We start from the raw sequence: 18518 nt of genomic DNA, 5'->3' as shown, positions 1-18518 counted from the left end.
AGTGGCCTGCTCCAGGCCTCTCCCATGTGAAGGATGTTCAGCAATCAAAACACCAGGAATCAGGTGGACAACCAGGTTGGAATAAGGCTTTTTAAAAAAACAAACAACTGTGAGGATAATGTTCTGCCTCCTTCATCGCCAGTCAGAGGAGCATCTCAGCTAGCACAGGGGGTATCCTGTCCCTCTTCAGTGATACCCAGGTCAGGTCTGGTCAGATCACAAGTCAAGAGATGTTGGTGTTTCTGACTGATGACTTCTGCTTTGAGACTCCAGCTGGGTTTGTCCTTTCTTGTCCGGGGACGTGAGCTTAGTGACAGCTGAGCTGCACCAGGGAGAGCATGGTTCAGGTCACCCTCTCCCATGACAGTGGTGTTTCCTTCATCTTAACATAGCAAAACCAAGTCTTTGTCCATTAAAAAAAGGGCCTGGGATATATGTTTGATGTGGATATACTTCCCAGGAGCTTCTTTGAAGGAGTTCTGCCTTTTCATCTTCTAGCCTGGCTCTGGGCAGACACAGCCTGGGGATGAACGGAGGAAAACTAGCCAAGGAAACAGGCAGAATGACTAATGAAATCACTCGCACCTATGTTAGTTGAACAAATAGCTAAGGTGTATTTATTTGTAAGTCATTAATTTGGACCATTCGGTGTTTGGAGCTTATAGATCTGCAGATTGTAAATTTGTACATTTTCAGGGAGGTTTGCTATTATGAAGTGATAAAACCTCTATTAAACAGATCAAAGGACTTTGCTGGAGTTCTTTTTGTGTCAACTGGAACAGTCAATCAGAAATTGGTATCATGGTCTCTACTGGTTAGTTAAATTTTTTCGGTCTGGATGGGTTTATCCACAACTTCTAGCCAGGGAATCTTGCTGTACACTTGTCTGCTAGACTGAAAAACATGTTACAAACTTCCTGTTGTCCTTCTATCTGTTTACAGGCTGAGACAAAACTGTCCCCTTAATCTTCTTTTTAAGAAACGGAATATATCTCAATCTTGGAGTCTTTTGCTAAAAGACGTGTTTTGTGAAGCTTTAATGATTCATATGGCTCTTCCTTAAACTTTTTCTAATTAGTCAACATCCTTTTTGGAGCACTTCCATAAGAACCAGACACAGTATTCCAGTAAGAAGTTGCACAAGTACAAGTTGCAGGAGCAGTGTGATTTGCCTGCTTCTACTTGAATTCATACATCCACAGAGCATGTTAGTCATTTTGGCATGAGCTCAACCTTCGCTCCCTGTCCATCAGTTTTTTGCTGTGATCCCAAGTTCTGCTCAGAGGTTTTGGTTATGAAAGGCTGAGGAGCATTTCCAGGTCTCGCATCTGTTCAAGGTAGATGCCCGGAGTATATCCAAAGTTCCTGTTGGTAGGAGACTTGGTCATGGAGCATTCCTTCTGCTCTGATTTCCAGGGAAAGGAGCTTCACCCACCAGAAGGTAGCCATGGCCTTTCCTGGGAGGTCTCCTCTCTAGATAATCAGGGAAGCAAGACCACAGGAGGTGCCAGCAACCTCATTCACCCCAAAGGTGACCTTGCCATTGTTCCCCCAAAACGGTGCCCCATGCCATCGGTATGCACACTCTTTGTGCCCAGAGGTAATACTGTGTGACCAAACCACGACAGACACACATTGACTTCTTTTCTGCAGATGGCTATGTGATCCAGAGGTCTCTGTATCAGTGGCTTGGACTCTTAATTACTTACCACTTTCCCAGACTTTGTGTCATCTCAAACCTTACGCAGTAGGCATCGTGTATCTTCTCCCTTCCTACTGATGCCGCACACGTTTAATAGTATTGGCCAAACCAAACCATTCTTTCAGCATAGACAGGAAACTCACCCTAAAACTGTTTTGAAATTTAGTATTTCATACCTTTCCAGTTTTTTCTGTAGGCATCGCTTAGCATGGGCTTCTCTGAAATAGTGTCTAAGGTCAGTGGGAACTAAAGTTTTGGTACCAGAATCTGAGGCATTCAGGCATTCTGAGGCAAGCATCACTTGGGGCTCTACAAAAATAATTATTCATTGCCTTAGTATATCTAAAAATGAAGCTCACAATGTCTATTTGCCCTTTATATTTTAGCTTTATGGGTGGCAGATAATTTATAATGTATAGTATCTGATATTACAGCATGAAAAATTGTGCTGATGCTAACAGCTGAATGAATTCTAGCTCACAAGGAAAATTAAGGTCTGGCTTCCTTCAAAGGATATTCAAATTGCAGGCATCGGGCAATACTGAAACCATACAGCATCACTTGAAAATGACCTTCTAAAAGCAGATTAAATGTTATCTGCAGTGTAAACATGAATCAGCGCTGATTAGTAGATCAAACAGAATGACGTGCTCTCTGCCCACACTTCATGTCAATGAAAAGAAACCATTACAGCTGGTGGTATAGCTCATTACCTACTGGGATCTCAGCTCTGCTCAACTGGAGTTAGCTCCGTGTGCACAGCTGGCTCTCACATCTGTTAATGCTAAGGGATCAGATTCTCCATAGCAGCCTGGGCTGATCAGTCTTCTAGTTATGCTTGTGTTCATTTTAAGTGTGTGTGAGTGTGTGTGTAAAGGGCTTTCCTCCCATTCTGCAGAATCTCATTGGTGGTGGCTGTGGGGATGTTCAAGTGAGCAGAGCAAGTGACTTATCTGAAGCAATCTTTCCAGAGCCATTTCTTCACAGCCTTGGGTGGCAAATCTGAGTTTCCTTGCAAAGAGCACTTTTCAGAACACGTGACTTTCTTGGTCACTCATCACTGGTCCACGAACTTGTCAGATAACTAAGTTAATAGACTTTTGAGTGTTTGAACATTGACCTCTCTCTGTATATGCATGTGTATTATGTATGCATGTGTGTATTTGCTTTTTCTCAGAACTGCAGTAGGTGAAGCAGCTATGAACATAACATCAGTAAGATGATGCTGTTTTAATGAGCACTACCCAGGGAGTAAATTATTAACAACAAGATGTAATAGGCGCGTTCTGTTCCAAAAATATGATTATGGTCTGAGCAGCAACCCTTTCAGAAATTGTAAATGAGCCAAATTCTGCCCTTAATCACACATTCACAGTCCTTTTTCTTTAGTCAGAGAGCAAACATAGAAGCTGATGTGTTATTAAGTGCATGTTTTAGCATGGGAGCTTGACTGGTCGCCTTTGATCCACTCTTCTAAAGGGGCTCAAACTTACAATTAGTTTTCAAGCAGAATTGAAGCCTTCCAGTAGATTTAATCAAAGTGCTAGATAAACGCAGCCACCTTATCACATCAGCTGTCGCTGCTTCAGAGTTACACCTGTTTTAAAATAAACTAAGAGAAATCAGGATTCAGCTCTGGTTGCATACAGAAACACCAACATCAGGGAAATGAAAATTCTGGAGCTGAACAGCCTTCATGTGCTGGAAAGGATGATGCATCCCAATCTTCTCTTGGGTCAGTGTTTAGTCTAGCAAAGGCCTTATACCTTCCTTGATTTTGTACAGATGGAATCCACTTTGATGTCTGCAACGGTGCTCCAGAATTCCAGCTTGTTTCTAGATGTTATGGTTTTGAAGATCACCTTATAAAAATAAAACCCTAGTGTCAGCCATAAAGACACGGGTCCTTGTGACGAAGCACGCCTAAGATGCTGGGAAATACACTTTACATCCCAATATAGCGTTAACTCCAGTACCTAAATGCATCAATATGCATTAAGTAATTCACTGCTGTTAAGTTTAGGAGAAACATCTAGTTAATGCATTTAGCCCACAACCTCCAACTGCCTCCCATGCCCCCCGGGGAATCTCTTTTCTAACTGCCTATCCTACAGCATCCCCACTGACAACTCCTACTCAGCTATGCACTGCCAATAGAAACAGCTGTGACAGTTCCAAACTGAAAATGGGACTTGTGCAAATGAAATTCAGTGTAGCAGCAAAAGAAATAACCATGGGGTTGCTCCACCTATTTTCCACCCTTTGGTCCCTGCTCATCCAAATCATTCATTTTTCAGCATCCAAGAGGATGCTGTTGAACTTCAGGGTGCTGCAAACCCACCGAAACTGGCCTCATCCCACACCCAACGTGCTGGATTGTGCTGATAAAGAAGGATAAACCCAGGTGAGAAATGGAGCTGAAGCAAAAGCTGATGGCAGAGAAAGCCTTCCACTAGTTATAATACACATGCCCTCACCGCAGGTTAAGTTTAAAGGGCCTTGGTTGCTGGTTAGGGCAAAACAAGCCATCTTCCGGAATTAGGCTGATTTCAGCTGAAAGCCTTTTTTTAAAAATAATCTTTCTTTTGGATCTCCAGGACAAGGGGAATAAACAGCCTAAAATCCAAGGCTGAGCTATTGTTTTCCAATCTGTTTTAGCCTTCATCTTGTTGGCAGGCTGCTTTAGAAAAGCAAAAGGTTAATGAGCCAATGTGCAGTGGGATTATTGCAGTAAAGATGACAGTGAACCAGTAATTACTAATTAGATGCAGTTTAACAGGAGGAACAAGTGAAATCTCCTCTTCACCAACTGTCAATAATTAGCAGATTTGGTGAGGTTGAAATGTGTCCACAGTTAAAAGGCTGATTTTTTAATGAAATGGCACTTGACAAAAGAGCTGTATGGAGGTCACAGCCATAGCCCTCGAGACGCTTCCCTATACCATACTTAGGAGGGAAATCAGATGCAAGACAGCAGGGGGTCCCCATGAAACCATTTCTCCCTTGGGATTACATTGCACAGGGGGAGGGGAGCAGGAGGGATTCTCTGCAGTAATTTTGTCCAACTTGGATGAGAAGCAAAGGAAAGGATTTGCCAGCTGCCATGGGGAAAAATGTTTGAGAAGTGAGAAGTTCTGTGGTATTTCTTTGCTCCTGGGTCTGAGGAATGGTTTTCTGAGAGTGGTAATCTGAGTGTGCTGGCCAAAGTCTACCCTTGGGGTGGAGTTGGTCTTGGAAGGAACTGCTCTTAGGAAAGAAGTGGCACAAGGTCCTGAAGGACTGGCAGGAGCATGGAAGCTCAGTGGCATGTGTCTCCCAAAGACTGCAGAAGACTCAAGCTGTGCCGTCAAGGCTTGGTTTCATACTGACACGCAGGTGATGCTCCCGTCGTTGACTTGTGAAGCATTAAGGGGTTCATCTGAGGTTCCTCGCCTGTGTACTGATCCAGTTTCTCTTCTGGCAAAGTAACTTGACGTAGGCAAGAGTATCTTATTTTCCACATGAAGTTAAAATGGAGAGGTGATCTGTGTGAAATCTTTAACATCCGTGAAACTTTTTACTTGACCAGAAGCCCCCAGCATTTAGGTGATACTGAGTAGTTGAATACTGATGTGGTTCAGGTAGAGCTGGAGAGAAAACCTGTGGTATTTGGAAGTGTGTTGAGCCCTGTTCTGGCCTTCAGATGAAAGGTGATGCTTAACAAGGTTATTGTCTGGTGCTCTTTGGTAAGGATGGACTCATTGCTGTCAGAAGTTGGAAGGCAAATGAGTTACCCCTTCCAGAGCATAGCCCTGCACCTGGAAGGGTAAAGTGGTGGAAGATGAGGTGTCATTTGGGGAACAGCAGAATGATACTGCCATGACTGCACACAAAGGCTGGACATAATTACACAAAACTCAAATGTAAGCTGCTAGCTCATCTTTCCTAAGAAAGAATAGCCTAAGGAAGTCGTAAACTATGTCTATGCTTAGTACAGAGGTTGAGCATACCTGGGTCACTGGCCCACGGTGCCCAGCCTGGTTAAGTGTCTGCATCCTCTCTGCATCAGTTTGGGCTTCCCAGTTCATGCTGAGGGGTAGCAGTGTCAGGGACTGCTCCCACTGAATAAAGCCTCCCTCTCCGAGGGAAGGGTTTAGGCATATGGGTGCAAACTGCCACACCACTTGTCCCTGAGCCTGGGTTCTGGTTCATGTTGTCTCACACAGCTGTAGCCCTGCCTGTCCCATTGCAAGTATTGAGGAATACTTGCAATTTTTATTGAGGAATAAAAAATTGAGACTAAAAAAAATATTGAGGAATAAAAATACATTGCAAGTATCTCTAGGTTAATTTGATTTATGGTTTACAGGGCTTATCTGAGCTGAGTTTTGACATCAGAGGACCACGGTCTTAACCTTGCATTGCAGAAGAGTCATGTCTTCCTGCACCATGACAGGACTGTGCCTCAGCTAAGCAGTGGAAAAGCAAAGATCCTTTAGCTTTTGCTTTAAGTGTCTGAGACTGTTGCACACAAAGCAAAGGGCACATCTGTCCTCCCGTACTTCTGGAGGACCCTACCCTTGCTGCCAGCCTGGGCATGGACCTGAAGTCTGGAGACCGCAGTGTTTGTCACCAGAATTTTTTGTGACAAATCCTTCCCTGCTCCAAGTCAAATCACAACCTTGGCCATGAATCTCCATGAGGTCACCAGAGCAGATCAAAGCACCATGGAACCAGTCTCCAGTACTCAATTCTGCTGTCTCGGTAGCTCATGCAGAGAAATGAGACCTTAGTCATGCAGCACAACAGGGGTCCTCACCTGTACATCCCAAGGTGACTGTGCAGTTAACTGCAGCCTGCTGAACAGGGAAGGTTGACCTGAAGCTGCTCGCTAAGGGGTGAGCCATGAACTTGAACCCAGCTCTGGGCTAAACAGCCAATTTTTTGGAAAGTTTTCAGTCTCCTGTGGTTTATGACAGGAGTGCTTTTACCATTTGCTTCTCTGACGTCTCCCTTCCCTGCTCTCCCAGCCCTGTCTGGTTGTGAGCATCAAGCAGAAGAGAAGACAGTGTGTTCCTGGCTTAGCCCCCCCTTCTCAGTCCCTAGCTCACTTCCCTAGGTTTTCCTTCACCTGTGCCAGCTGTCAGGGAAGGGTTTGCAGACCTGGTGTGTTTCCCAAGGAGCCAGACTTCACACGCTGCTTCCCCCTTGGCCCTACCTTTTGGCTTTCCCTTTACACCTCCACCGTTCCTCCCGCCCTCGCCCACCTCAGCAGCCTGGCATCTGCAGAACACCTTTCCTGTCAAAGCAACCAGGAAAAGAAGTAAAAATCACAGTAGCTTGTTTCCTGTGCTGCAGATTCCCTCAATTCCTTCAACAACTTGTAGCTTCCTTCTAATTGTGTTGCGCAGGAAAGCTGCTGCCCAGGAGCCTGCTAGCACGGGGGAGTCTGTGCATTACTCCAAGTATTTAGGTGGCCTGGGATGGTTTACCTGGGTTTGTGGTCATGCCCAGGCTTGCAGAGAGACATGTGGGGAGCTGGAGGGGTCTCTCCAGAGGATGGCGATGAGCTGTTACCATTTACTATCACAGTTATTGTTGATGTTATTCCTGTGTCCCGTAGATGCCCATGGGCTGTTCCCAACCCATCACAGGCCTCCTACACAGGCAGCAACCTATCTAGTGGAAGGTGTCCCTGCTTATGGCAGGGTTGTTGGAACTAGATGATCTTTAAGGTCTCTTCCAGCCCAAACCCCTCCGCTCTCCTCTCTTATGATGCTATTCTATGAGTCTATGACTTGTTCTTGGCTGCAGAGATCTGCCCCGGTTCCTGCTTCCACCTTAAGTTTCTCTCTCTCTGCCATCGTCTCCAGTGTGACACAGACAGAAAGAAGCCCGGAGCTTTTGCTGTATTTATTTGCTTTAGAGCTTGCAAGGTCAGGCCATCCTCCATACTATAAACTTCCAAGTCAAAGTGGTAGCAGAGCTTTTGGGGGAGCTCAGGCATGCACATTCAAGGCAAGGACATAGGCAGGCTCACATGCTCTAAACCCCCTTCTCGAGCACATCTCCCAGGTGGAGTTGTTCCTAAACACATTTTAGGGACATTTCAGACTTCGTAGTCCTCTCTTCCTCCTCCAGTGGTGCTTTAGCCTGAGTTGTTGAACCAATATCCACAAGCTCCCTCCTGCTTCAGGAAGGGCTTCAATTCAGTGTTCGATGTTTCTGCAGAGAGCTTCTAAAATCCAAACAAACTAGAAATCTACATCACTGTGACATTCCTGTTCCCCCCAAGTCATGAACACACCCACATTCTCATTATTGTGTTGTAACGCCTCATCACTACCATGTGATGCTCTTTTAAGCTCTTTTGCTGGGACTGTAGCAGGAGGATAGGGAAGATGTTGTAGCACAGTAATTTCCTTCCACCCTCTTCCAGCTGGATACAGCAACTGTTCCAGATGCAAACCCATGGGTGGTAATCTCATAGCAGCAGTGTCTGCCTTGTCGTAGGGACACCTCCCATTTCCCAAACTCATGGTATGCTTCATTTCAGTGCCTTTGTGATTCGTGTCCTGTCACAACTGATACTCCTTTTGCTGTGGGGTCACTTACCTGAGGCATGATCAGGAGACAAGGAACCCATTCCACAAAGCAAAGAACACTTCTGGATCAGGACATCTCCCCTTTCTGTGTTCCCCGCCACCCCCCCCCCCACCCCCCCCATGTCTTTCTCAGAATCAAAGCATTTCATGTGCCTGCTTGCTCCACAGTGAACTGTGGTTGGGAGGTCTCAGTCATTTCTTCTGAGAGCAAATGTCCTTCTTTGATGATGATCTCCAAGGTCTTTTCCAACATAAAAGCTTCTGTGATTCTTTCCAAGAGGAAGAGGAAGGATCTGGTCTTCAGGGGCATTAGCTCCACCATCACGCTTTGCAAGACTCTAGGAAACATGGGGGTGGTTAGGTTTACAACTGCTCAGCCTGTTTGCACCTCATGGTGTAATTATTAGTCTCAGTGACATCTCTAGTCTGGGGAAGGTCATGAGTGAGCAGTGCTCTGATTGATTTGGAGCCTCTGTCTTTGTTCTCACGTTCCCTGTCTGAGAGGCTTTGATTTGTGACTGAGCTGGTTTTTGAAGTCTGCTCATGAGAGTGGTCCTTTGTTTCACAACCAGCGTTTGCAGGAGTCAAAGGTGCTGAAAACTTTACAGGATCTGTCCCTAAAATAGCAATCTGGACCAGCAGAGCTTGTTCTTGCTGGGAAGTGACAGCTTGAACCGAACTGTTATTTGTGGTCATTCAAGGTGGGTGTGGGAGAAAGGACCCCTTTGTACTGCCCAGGGGCTTCAGCAGCAGTGTCAGCAGACAGGATCTGGTTTCATGTTTATATCTCTGTCCCTGGGATACAGGTTCAAGTATGTAAACTATCTATCCTGCAAGCACAGGCTCCTGCAGGTGTGTGGGTGCTAGTGGGCATAAAAAAACATTCCTGACACCATCTCTTTTGAGGAGACTTCACCTCCTGATGGCTATAAGCCATTAGGAGTCAAAAGAAAGAGCTGACATCCGACAACTCCGGATAAACAGCTAAACATTAACCCTTAAAGTGGCTTGAAAAACATACTTAAAAGGCACTTTGTGGAAAGAAGCCATTTTTTTCCAGGCCTGTTAATTGCTGTCTTTCTTCAGGACACCTTTCAGCAGCACCTACTATAAACAGAGCAGCTCCTCCCAAAGCACTTCCCGAAGGATTCCTGCCCTGCTTGCCAGGGAGCCTGCAGAGGTGGCTGCCCATCTCCTCTTGCCCTGTGCAGTCCTTCTGTGCTTCTTGGTTTTGCTGGTTTCCTCTTGCTATTTCCTTTCTTTCTTCCAGCCCACCTTGAAAACTCAGTCCTCTTTCTTGGTCACCAACAGCCTCTTTATTTGGTTCAACCAGGTTCATCCTTGCATCTTCCCCAGCTTACCCCTCTCATGGTGCACAGGGTTGGATATGTCCTTTTCAGCATGTTTGGAGATGGTTGTTTTAGTTCAGCTGAAGCAACCATACCTCAGACTACTCTGAGGGAGACATACAGGATACAAGCAAAGGAAGGTAGCCGGTTTTCCAGACTTGCCTGCTGGAAGCATGCTTGCTTTACTGCAGAGAATGCTTTATTAATCACATTTCCCAAGCACAGGTACATATAATTATCTGTAACTGCTTTTTAAACCATTTGGATCTAGCAGCCTATTTCTAGTGGGGCTGCTGGTCCTTAAGAGAAGGAAATGTGGTGGAGGTTGGGATCCTGAGGAACTTGCTTAGCTTCTTTAAAGCAAGAAGGATATATCCCTAAATCCTGCAACACCCATCATGCTGTCCTTAATAGCAGGAGAATTGCAGGGTTTGATGTTCTCACCAAATAGCAACAAATGCTCTTTTCCACAACAGAGCTGCTTGAGGGTTTGTACTAGAATGGACCTAATAGCTCATTTTTGTCAAAAGGGAAACTTGCCACATTCATAATGCCTGCATTCAAAAGCAGGATTTTTTTTTTCTTTCAAAAGAGGAGAGACAACTCTTAAGTCTCTTTGAAAATGCTTTTCATTCCAGCAAGGAGCAGCGACCCTAGCTAAACTCTGTGATTCTGGGGGTTCTCGAGGTGATATTTTAAGCAGGCTGATGACTTTTTTACCCATCAGTTGGCTTGAATGATCCCCCAAAAAGCCTATGTCATGTAATGTGAGGCTTCTTCCTTGAGGCCAGGCAGGAGGAGTTTTGCCCCACACACTATAGACTGAATGCCCTGCACAAACAGTTTTGGAAGAATATTCTCTGCTGAAGAAGGGCCTTTACCTCATGAGGCTGGGTGACCTGAGGTCAGAACACACATGCTTCTGCTGTGATAACAGCTGAAGACATCCACCTTTCTGAAGCTCCTCTAGAAATTTATTTAATGTGGCAAACTAAGAGTTTACCCCATGAGTGCTTATGTCCTACACATGAGCAGACCTTCTCTGGAGTAAAGGAGAAAAGGCACCTTAGATCCTGCAAAGGCCTTCCGTGTGGTTCTTCCCTTCTTGGAAGACACATCATGCCATGGTCTTGGCTTCTCTCCATCACAACTTCACTTTGATTCTTTGTTCAGTCTCATGCCTGAGCTTCTACATTTTTCTGTATGGGTGGTGAGTTTGTGTCACTTGTGTCTTACCCCCTGGTTCCTTGTGAAGTGTTGCGGAACGAAGTGCCTTGCTCACTGGGGCCATGGACTGGTACCTCCTGGGTAGCAGTGAATGTGTGAAAGAAAGGAAAGCCCTTCACCTTCCTGGATTTCCAGAGAGAGCTGGGAGCATCCCCTTCCTTTGGAAGACAGACAGAAATAACTTTTTTTTTATCTTGCTACTTAGAAACCTTACGGTTTCAGAGCCTCTCTTTATTTTTTGGTGTTTGTTTTTTTTTTAAATACTTGAGGTTTCTGATGCTGTGGGCAACCCTTTTCTCTTCCAGAAGACTCAAACCCACAATTTTGCAATGATGTGGAGATGCTGTCATGCTGGGGGTTGACCTTTCAATCTATTTATAAAACTGGAAGACTTGAGAAGGTCTGAGAGCTGTGCAAGCCCAGTTCTAACCAAACCCAGCCCCTAAGAGTGGCTCTCATTCATCTCACCGTATCTGTTCATCGTAGATGATCTTGATACACTAGAAGGGTTCCATGGGGAACTGGAAGGTTAGAGCTGGTATATTACTGCAGGACTGGTTTGGGGCAGTGAATGAACATGGGAGCTGGAGCACAGGAGTGGAACACGGCTGCTGACCTGCTCTGTTACGGGACAGGCAGGGACACGCCAAACAGATGAAGCTCCCTTGCAGCCTTAGGTGCCTGCTGTCATATATTATTATCCCACCTGCTGACACTGTTATCATCAGTCATTTCTAGAGCACTGGAAACAAACATGCCGCTGGGCGAGGGGAGCTCATAGTGGCACTCTGCTCCAGCTTGGTTGGGCAGTAGCCTAAAATGCCACGTTTTCTTTCTTTGCATCTGATTAAAATGGTGGGGGGTTTTGATACAGGTATTATTTTTCTTCAGAGAATCTATGATATGCTAATAACTCCTGAAGCTGAAGTTAAAAACTTCCACCCTTGATCATAGGATTGTTGAAGTTGGGAAAGACCTTTAAGATCATCGAGTCCAACCATTAACCCAGCCCTGCCAAGGCCACCCATGAAGTGGTGAAGTTGCTATCCCATAACTGACCCATAAATCCGGCAAGCCATTCTGCTCTGCTTTAGGGCAGAGTCAATTGTTCCCATTTAAGGTGAGGGAAGTAACATCTTAAGCCTTGTAGCTGTTGCAAAAGCAATTGCACATCTCTACCTAAACATCTGTTGAGCACGAGGAGTATTCCTGCTTGTCTCGATACAAAAACCTGATGGCACCCAAGGTGCTGCTGACACTCTGCATTTCATGCTTTGCTAAAAGCAGTGACGTTTTCAGGGGACGGTGCAGAGGTGTCAGCAGATGTGATAGAGTGTGAATAGCTTGTGGCACTAACAGCGTCACTGATATACTTTATATCTAACAGATGTCATAGCGTGATGCCATGTTCAGACCCTTTCCAGCCTGGTCCGGGAAGAATATGTTTTCTGCCCTGTCCTACAGGCAGCTGGAGGTGGGTGCTGGTGGTCAGAGCATCCATGGCAAAAACCAGAAAAATCTGAAATGGATAAACTTCAAGAGCCAGAACAGCCAAATATTCCAGCTTTCCTCTTTTTTATTGTTTCAAGGAGAGAGCAAATGGAGATAAAATTAATTTCAAGTAGTGGTCCTTTTTAATGCCAGTTCTAGGTATGTCCAGCTGGAGGTTAGACAGCAGCACTGAGATACACCTTGGGTATAAATGTGCTGACTGCAGGTCCTGTCAGAGGCAACACATTTCTCTCTTTCACTTCAGCGTATGCTTGGTTCACTCTCTGCAGAGAAATGATATATCCCTAAAACCTTACTGTTTGGAAACAGGGCTCTGAATTCAGAGCCATTTATGCGAAATCCCCCACGAAATTACTACATTGCTGGGATTTAGCAGGTTACCCACCTGCTAAACACATGGCAGTAGTTCCAGATTTGTAGTCAAACAAGAAACTTTGCCAATTACCTGGACTGCCTGATAGTTCCTTACTTTACTTGTATGCTGAATTACACGTGAATCCACTTATATGGCAGTGAAAGGGTAGTATAAATCAAATGCACTCCTGAGCTTGTTCTTATCTGCTTATTCCTCAGCTGTCCTGATCTGCTACTGGCTTTGCTTTGCTTCTAGACTTGTAAGAGAGGAACCTCTTACTCCATGAGTGTGTCTGCTCTCCTGGCGTGTTGCATCAGGGGTTTAGTTGTATCCACAGTTGTAGGCTCTGATCACTGAGTGAGGCTGTGCCATGATTTCATGAGAAGTGTAAGCCAGGCACTAGTGGTAGTGGTTGTCTTCCTGCAGGAGTACGTGACATTTTAATCTTTTTCCTAAATAGATAGGTCCAGAGCACCAGAGAGGTTTAATCTGTTTCTTGTGCAGCAGCTCCCAGCCCTCAGTGTCTTCTCCTTCCAAAGCCACTACCTTCCCAGAACATCTTCTGGTGGTCCTTGCCCTGGACCACACCGCTGCACACCCCAGGTTGTGTGGACGTGTCGTGCAGATGCACAGCCTTTGCAACACTCTGCTCGCAGCATGCACAGGCTCTGCCCCACCAGCACAGCTGCTTCCTCGGCACAGCCCCAGCTGAAAAAGCACGTCTGCCCTGCTCCTTGCAGGGGGAAATCACAAGCTCTTAGGGAATGTCATTCCCCCAGTGCAGTTGAATACCTTGGTGTGTCAGACAAAAGGAGAGGATCAAAGCAGGGATGGCGAGAAAGGAGGCTCTAACCCCTCACCCGCAAGTGCCCGGTGCCTCTGCACCAGCTGGCACACAGCTCTTTGATCCCTGCATTTCAGGGGGTCCAGCCCTCCCTTCCCGCACCAACCCCAAAGTAGTCAGCACTTCTTTGGGAAGGTGGATGGTGTCAAACCTGTGAGCAGGCTCCCACCAAGCCATGGGGCTCTTACATCCCAGGTGGGGCTGGATTTGGTCCAGTTGTGACAGTGATGGGTGGAAGGACACCCAGCTGATGGGCTACGAGTGGCAGTGGTGGCTTCCCAGGCTCTGGTTATGCTTTGTTAACACCTTAGCCAGTGTGAGGGGTAGAAATGGAGTCAAAACAACTTGTTTACATGGTTTTGAGAAAAGCATTTTGACTAGGTACGATGCTTTTTCTTATGAAAATGGAATGTTTCTTTAAAACAGGGGCGTCTAAAAGACTTGAGAGAAACCAAGAATGAAGAGAACTGTACCAGCCAACTCTTAAGTTCAATTTTTAATAGTAATTTGAAGGAAAACCTAACAAAATCCGCATTTATCACGAATTCATTTTCCCCCAGCTTTGTGATTTGGCCAGCAAGCTGAATATCAATTACTTATGAAGTTATTTGTTACCATGTACGTTAGCCATGAGATCATCTCTCAACCAGTGTGTTCAGTTTTGGGGGTACATAGGGTTTTTTAACTATGTAGAAAAACTGGGAAGTGGTCAGAAAAGAGCTTTAATACCAGTATTTCAAACAATAATGTGCCTTGCAGAGCAGGAGCATGAGTTTTATCTGTAAATTTTAACAAAGATGGTTAAATTATCTTTGAATACTTTCATGGGAAGAAAATTTCTGGCAGGAGAGAGCTCCATAGTGCAGCAAACAGATAAATGCAAAGCTGTAATTCTGAATTTAGAAAAACACAAGCCATGGGGATGGCTGATGCTCTTTGAAGCAGGGTACTGAGAGGTCTTGTAGCTCCCCTGTTGCTTGGACTCCTTAACCAGAGGCTGAATATCTTTTGAACAACATTTTCTGTGATTTAATCAAAAAGGTTTGGGGTGAGATGGGGCATTTCCCAGCTCCTCTCCCTTGTCAGGTCACCTTCAGTTGGTCATAGGTCCATAGCATTTCCAAGAGACACTCCTTAGCAAACACTGATTTCCTCATCTCATTCCTTAGTGAGTGGATCCATGGAGAGCACTTGAATTGTTGATGTCTGGGAAAAGCTTTGGAAAGAGTTTATCTGAACAGAGGAGAAAAAAATCTTGCTGTGTTTAAATCATTCAGCATGCATTTTCCAATTTCGGAAAGCCTTATAAAACTGAAGCATGAGTTTAGAATTGTGATTGTGGCCCCATCAGCGTGCTTTCAGCTACTGTCAATTAAAAGAAGAAAAAAACATCTGAAAGGAGAACATTAGGCAGTCTTACCGTGGGAACAAAACCATTGAAAACCCAGTCAAGTTGGGGTTTGACCCCAAGTAAGCATGTTAAACCAAATTTAAAGAGGTTCTGCTTCTCGGCAGAGTTGCATTAGGTGACCATGAGTTGCAGGTGAAACGAAGCCTCAATAGACCTGTACAGAGGTGCTTTCACACCACGGTTGCGCCAAGCTACAATCAGAGTTGCTTGGTGGCCATGGCATGGCTGATGAGCAGTAGCTCATCTATCCTGGGCAAAACATGATCTTTTTTCACTGAGGACAGAGCAGAGCCTGTTAGCAGTGCTGGATGTCCTCCACCTCTCCATCTAGCTGTGCACAGAACCCACCACCATGGAAGCAGCAGCTGCTGGTCCTTCACGGTGCTTCATTGTTGGAGGCTGTCTTGGCCATAAGGATCACAAAATGATTATGTGCTGCTGGAGAAGGTTATGGAGCAGATCATCCTGAGTGCCATCACATGGCACAGGCAGGATAACCAGGGGATCAGGCCAGGCAGTATGGGTTGATGAAAGGCAAGTCCTGCTTGACAAACTTGATCTCCTCCTGTGACAGGGTGACCCTCTCAGTGGACAGGGAAAGGCTGTGGCCGGTGTCTGCCTGGGCCTTAGTGAAGCCTCCGGCACCGTCTCCCACGGCATCTCCTGGAGACACCGGCTGCGCATGGCTGGGGCGGGTGAGCTCTGTGCTGGGCTAGGGGCTGGCTGCTGGCCGAGCCCACAGCGCGGTGGGGAACGGAGTCCCATCCCGCTGGCACCGGGCACACGGGGAGTCCCCAGGGCTCAGCGCCGGGGCCGGGGCTGTTTAACGTCTTCACCGACGGCCTGGCCCAGGGGATGGAGCGGCCTCAGTCAGCCGCAGGGGGCACCAAGCCGGGGGGAGCGTGGCTGTGCCGGGGGCAGGGGGCTCTGCGGGGGGCTCCGGGCAGGCCGGGCCGAGGGGGCCGGGGCCGGTGGTGTGGGGGTCCCCAGGGCCGAGTGCCGGGCCCTCCCCTGGGTCACACCAGCCCCCGGCAGCTGCGGGCTGGGGGCAGGGGGCTGGGAACTGCCCGGCGGGACAGGGCCCGGGGGGGCTGGGCGGCAGCGGCTGGGCATGAGCCCCCAGCGTGCCCAGGTGGCCCAGGAGGCCAGCAGCGTCCCGGCCGGTGTCCGAAACGGTGTGGCCGGCAGGGCCGGGGCAGCGCCCGTCCCCCTGCCCTGGGCACTGGTGGGGCCGCCCCGCGGGGCCTGGGCTCAGCGTTGGGCCCCTCACGGCCAGACAGACACTGAGGGGCTGGAGCGTGTCCAGAGCCGGGCAGGGGCTGGGGCAGGGGCTGGGGCACCAGCCTGGGGGGGCGGGGGGGTCAGCCTGGAGAGAAGGGGGCTGGGGGGGGACCCGGTGGCTCTGCAACGGCCTGGCAGGAGGCTGTAGCCAGGGGGGTCGGTCTCTGCTCCCCAGGAACCAGCGACAGGACGAGAGCAAACGGCCTCACGTTGCGCCAGGGGAGGGTGAGATTGGGTGTGAGGGAACATTCTGCACCGAGAGGGCTGGCAGGCGCTGGCACAGGCTGCCCGGGGACGGGGGTGTCATCATCCCTGGGGGTGTTCAAAAACCATGTGGCTGTGGTGCTTGGGGACATGGTTCAGTGGTGGCCTTGGCAGTGCTGGGTTAACGGTTGGACTGGCTGTTCTTAAAGGTCTTTTCCAACCCAAACAGTTCTGCAGTTCTGTGGTGCCATTCATTAACCACAGTCCTTGTTACACCTCACGGAGCTTCGCTAGGGCTCTGTTAGCTTGGCACTGCTCTTGGCTGCTGCCCTGTTGTCTAATGGCCCAGGAGGAGATGGCAGAGGGCTGCTGGAAGGGCCAGGAGAGCCCTCCCGAGCTCTGAACTGGGGCCATCCACCACCAAATCTTCTCATTGGCATGGCCAAGGCACCAGCAGAAGATGTGGTGACCAGCCTGATCCTCCCTTCCCCCACCTCCCAGTGCAGCATCCATCAGTCCGCATGACCCTCCCCCTACCAAAATTGGCTGCTTTCTTCCTTCTTCTCTCTCCCCCCTCCTTTTTTTTGGCTGAGTGATGAGCTGTATGCCAAATCCATCTGCTCCTGTCTCCCCTAGCTGCCTTCCATATCATTACAGGATCCCTGGCAGCAAGCCTAGACCTATCTCTCTCCCTGCACTCTTCGGAGCACATTCCTTTCTACACCTTTTCCCGAGCTGGGATAGAAATGAGTATCAACCCCAAACAAAAAGCATCTGCTTTCTGCCTGCTTCTGCTTCACCGGCCGCGCATGTACGCTACACCCGTGTCAGCAGCGAATGCAAAACACACACAACCCCCCACCTCGCCGCCCCGCATCCAGCATGGGCTGACGAAACTTTGGGCGCCGGGAGCCTGCCTCACACCCTCTCCCTCTCCGTCTCCGCAGCACCAGCTGTGACCACCGCACCATTTGTTCCTCCAGCCCACGCCAGCACTCAGAGCCAGTTCTTTATCACCCCAATTAGCCTTGTCTGTGCTGATGAGAGGAGAGAGGCTTCCACTGCAAGGCAGAGATGGGGGGAAGAGAGCTGGCGTGTGGTGGGCACCGTGAGAGGCGATTCTCTTTACAGCGGCTTTGTTCCCTGGGAAGGATAGATTTCACCGGGTCAGGAGCACCACTAAAAAGCCAGCACTGTCATCCTGACTGCATTACCTGGGTGATACTGGTTTATAAACAGTTGCTTGAATAAGGTCAGGGGACACCATTTCTGGAGTTTTTTCCCTTTTTTCTTCATGCACGTGGCTATCTGCTAGAGGGAAGAGGAACATCCTTGGGCTGCATCAACTCCCAGGTGTTGCAATGGGCTGGGCTAGCACCAGCCGCATTTCTGGATGAGTTTGGAGGTGCACCATGGCCATGTCCCCAGCGAGGACTTCCCTGCATCTGTAGCAAAGCTTCCAGTAGCCTCTCAGGGTGGGTGAAGCAATTCCCCCTTCTCCTGCTGCCTAGTTACAGTGTCACCCATGCTGGTATGTCAGGATATGAGCAGTCAATGCTGCACTGATGCTCATGCAACCATCAGCCTGAAAGTATGGGGTTTTCCCCCAAAAAGCCCCTTGTAGCACTCTGTGGGAGTGGTGCTTTTACACTGTGGTTCCCTCACTGCTGTTGTGAGCTTGTTTCCCTCCTGGACTTCTCCTGGATTCATTGTTGAGTTGAAGGAAGGCCCTTTTCTGGTAGGCACCTCAGTGCTGTCATCCCAGAGGCTGGAAGGGGATCCATCCTTCGCCCCAGCACAGGTAGATGTGCCTCATCGGGAGGAAGAGGATGGACACAACTCAAACCCAGTCCTATGGTGGGCACTCGGTTTGAAAGGACAAAATCACCCCGTGTAGGTGGGGCATGTCCTGTCGGTGTTAGTCCAAACAGGGCAGAACCTGTTCCCCAGAGCACCCTCCGTGGCAGGAGTTCCCTGTTAGAGGGGTTCCCAGCATGGCCGTGACAAAGGTGGACCCTGCTGGGGGTCTCCTTTGAAGCTGAGACAAGG

At 48.1% G+C, this 18518-nt stretch overlaps 1 protein-coding gene across 1 annotated transcript in view; it reads left to right on the top strand.

Annotated features, from left to right (window-relative positions):
* SFXN5 (sideroflexin 5) overlaps positions 1-18518 on the top strand; it is a 109187-nt gene that overhangs the window by 81846 nt on the left and 8823 nt on the right. The gene's annotated exons all lie outside the window — the stretch shown is intronic.

The sequence above is a fragment of the Falco peregrinus genome, chromosome 2 (genome assembly GCF_023634155.1).
Source record: "Falco peregrinus isolate bFalPer1 chromosome 2, bFalPer1.pri, whole genome shotgun sequence".
Taxonomy (NCBI): Eukaryota; Metazoa; Chordata; class Aves; order Falconiformes; family Falconidae; genus Falco; species Falco peregrinus.
The sequence above is the reverse complement of the archived record's forward strand: the minus strand, read 5'-3'. Positions and strand labels throughout refer to the sequence as shown.